This window comes from Atta colombica, unplaced genomic scaffold (assembly GCF_001594045.1).
Source record: "Atta colombica isolate Treedump-2 unplaced genomic scaffold, Acol1.0 scaffold107, whole genome shotgun sequence".
Lineage (NCBI taxonomy): Eukaryota > Metazoa > Arthropoda > Insecta > Hymenoptera > Formicidae > Atta > Atta colombica.
The window spans coordinates 2,732,933-2,736,049 of NW_017259192.1; the positions used below are offsets into that span (position 1 = coordinate 2,732,933).

A 3,117-nucleotide genomic window follows, 5' to 3' on the forward strand; every position below is an offset into this window, starting at 1 on the left:
GATAATTGCAATACAAATTTATATTTTGTACATTTAATTAATACACTATAATTAATACATTTTAATAAACATGTGGATGAAATTTAATTTTTTACTATTCATCTTCTTTACTATATTTAAATTGTACTACTTTATAATAAAATATTTTTTTATTATTAAAGCTTAAAGAAGTTTAATCTTAAGAATATAATAAATTTGTCATTTATAGAAATTAGTTTACATTTCATTATTCTTATTTGTTATATTTATTAAAGACATAATAAAAAGAATTAATTTATTTCTGCATATATTTTATCTAGAACAACATGAATAAACAATAAAATTATCGAAATAATCATCTATTTTTTATATTCGTTATAATACGATTATTGTTTATTAGTAATGAATGATTGTAATTCTTTACTTTTTTTAATCATATATTATCGCGTTTGAACATAAAATTTTTTGAACTAATGGAATTAATATGGAGCTAATGAAACGACCAAAGTGAGTACGAGCATGATTATAAGAATATCTCATATTAGCAATATTAAAAAATTGCATCAGATTCATTATAAACAGCATCATCGTTATTTCCAATTATCATTCTTCGTAGGGTCAACTTTGTGGACTATTCATTCGCTTTTCACGTGTATTATTTATAGTAGAAGAGTACAAGTATGTGATCGCCACGTCACGGATGAATGTTGAGAGATATCTCACTGCGCAGAAGCATAAATGGAACCATAGACGTACTTGTAATATGTAGAACCTAAATGTAAGGTACATCAAACTGTCATATGATGTAACCGAACAAATAATATGATGTAATACTATGATGTAATGTAAAATATAAGAAGTATTTACTTTATAAATATGAAAGATAAAAATAGTTTTTTGAAACGAATTTCTTTATTTAAAGAAACATTATTTAAAACTTAAACATTAATTTATAAATTATTTTTGTTGCTTTATTAAAAATGTCAAATAATTTTTTAGATTATGCTTAAATCAAGCACAGATATAAAAAAATATATGATAAAAGTATATTAAGCTGTATATTAAGTATGTTAAGTTAGCTGAAGAAATCTCAATTTTCTAAGATTTAATAATAAAATCAAATGATTGTATTCTATTAATAATAAAATAGAATAATGTTTGTCTCTCATAATTTCCCTATTTCTTGTAAATTTAGAATAAAGATTTTTTTTAAACAAAATGGATGTAAAATAATTTCTATTTCTACTGTTTTATACAATTGTGAATTTAGTAGACCCACTGCAATATAATTCCGGAAGGTTAAAGGAACTAGGAAGATATTTGACGTTACTGTTTCAGTCTCCCCACTTAGTGATGTTCCCCCCAATATATACCGGTTTTCACACAGATATAACGATAGTCTTACTCGGCGTCTTGTGTAAGTCGGTCGTATATCGCTAACTTTCAACAAATTCTCCTCAACAAATCATCTAAAAATGTAAGTATCTATTATAAAATAAAATAAAATATATAAAATAAGAAAACATAAAATTGAGATTGAAAATTAAATTAAATATTTCAATACATTTTACATTATGTAAAATGATATATTTGCTACAATGATACCATATAAATAAGTATTTATAAAATAATGTACATTGCAAAAAAATATTATATTATCTTTTATTTTAATGTTATTTTGCATAATATTTTTTAATATGACTGTTATCGAATAACATTTTACATTAACTTAATTTAATAATTAGTGATGTTATTATATAAACTAACGTTTTGTTATATTTTAAATATTCAGTGAACAATTAATGTGTAATTATATATGTATAATAATAAATTATATTCACATAATTTACTCCTATAATATTATGTTGCTCTACTCCTATAATATGATCTATGCTCGAATGTTGTGATTTCGTTTCGAGTAAACGGTTGTATGTTATAACTTGATCCATAGCTGAGGTTAATATTTCACAACAAACATCAATAATCTTCTAGAACAAAAGAGAAGGTTTGCTTTATAGATTGTTCCGCACAGAATTATATATATGCACAGAATTAGCACTCTGATCGCAATGTATTACATAGGATCTAAGTTATAAATTAGTTTTTAAAAATAATCTGAGAAATAATTAATTATATAATATGGAAATAATCTTTTAAATACAATTAAATATTTTATTAATTAACATTTCTATAAACAAAGTACATAAAGAATCTCACAATTTCATTCAATAACAGATAAAATTTTAAACTGAGGAATTAGGATATATTAATTAAATTGAATTAATAAAGTTAAAATATTACAAGAAAAACGTAATAAAATGTTTTCTATAGAAAGCGATATGTTTAAAGAAAGTTAAGAAAGATGTGAAATACAAGAAAAATATTATTTCCAAATAAATATCTTGTATAGATATGTTTTGTAACAGCGACGCAATAGCAACACGGAATTTTACTTCACTTTTCTCGTCTGTTCCAGCGAATGAGTCATGTATTACGCGCATAATCTCATGATCAGTTGAGTACATTAGTTCGTGTAATGAAAATCTAAATATTTGAGTTTGCATTACATTTTACATTCTTTTTTTCGGCACTGTTATGCACATAGATAAATGTGTGAGATACCGTAGTGAATATTTATGATATCATACATATGCAATATATGTCTCGCGATGATTTTATTTATTAGTAAATTTTTTGTTTTTCTTTTTTGTTTTTTTAATTTGCCGATCGCATATAGATGCATTAAGAAAAAGATGGAGGAAATTTGGACATTAAGTTATATATATGGTAAACAATGATATCAAAGTACATATCTGGTTTGACACATATTTAGATAACGATATGACTGACGAGCCTGATTCATCGGCTATCGAAGGTACAAAGATCTCTGCAAAAAGTACTTGCCAGCCGCATTACATGCATTTTTATTTAAAATATTTGAGTGCATATTCGAGCGTGACGCACATAATTACCGTCATACAATCACTTAAATAAAATTAAAAAAAAGTTTAGCGTAAATGACTCAATAATGTCTTGAATTTAATTGACAACCGCACATACCATCGTGCACTGTTACCATAGTTTTATAACATTTCTATAGTTTTTATTTATACTACGTTTTATATATATATATATATA

General features: G+C 24.2%; 1 protein-coding gene across 1 annotated transcript in view; it reads left to right on the forward strand.

The window, feature by feature from the left end:
• The first annotated feature begins 1,383 nt into the window (after positions 1-1,383).
• Positions 1,384-3,117, forward strand: part of LOC108692269 (lipid storage droplets surface-binding protein 2-like) — a 3,890-nt gene continuing 2,156 nt past the window's right edge. The window contains exon 1 of the mRNA XM_018200449.1: positions 1,384-1,456. The gene's annotated coding sequence lies outside the window, so the exon portion shown is untranslated. The remainder of the gene's footprint in view (positions 1,457-3,117) is intronic.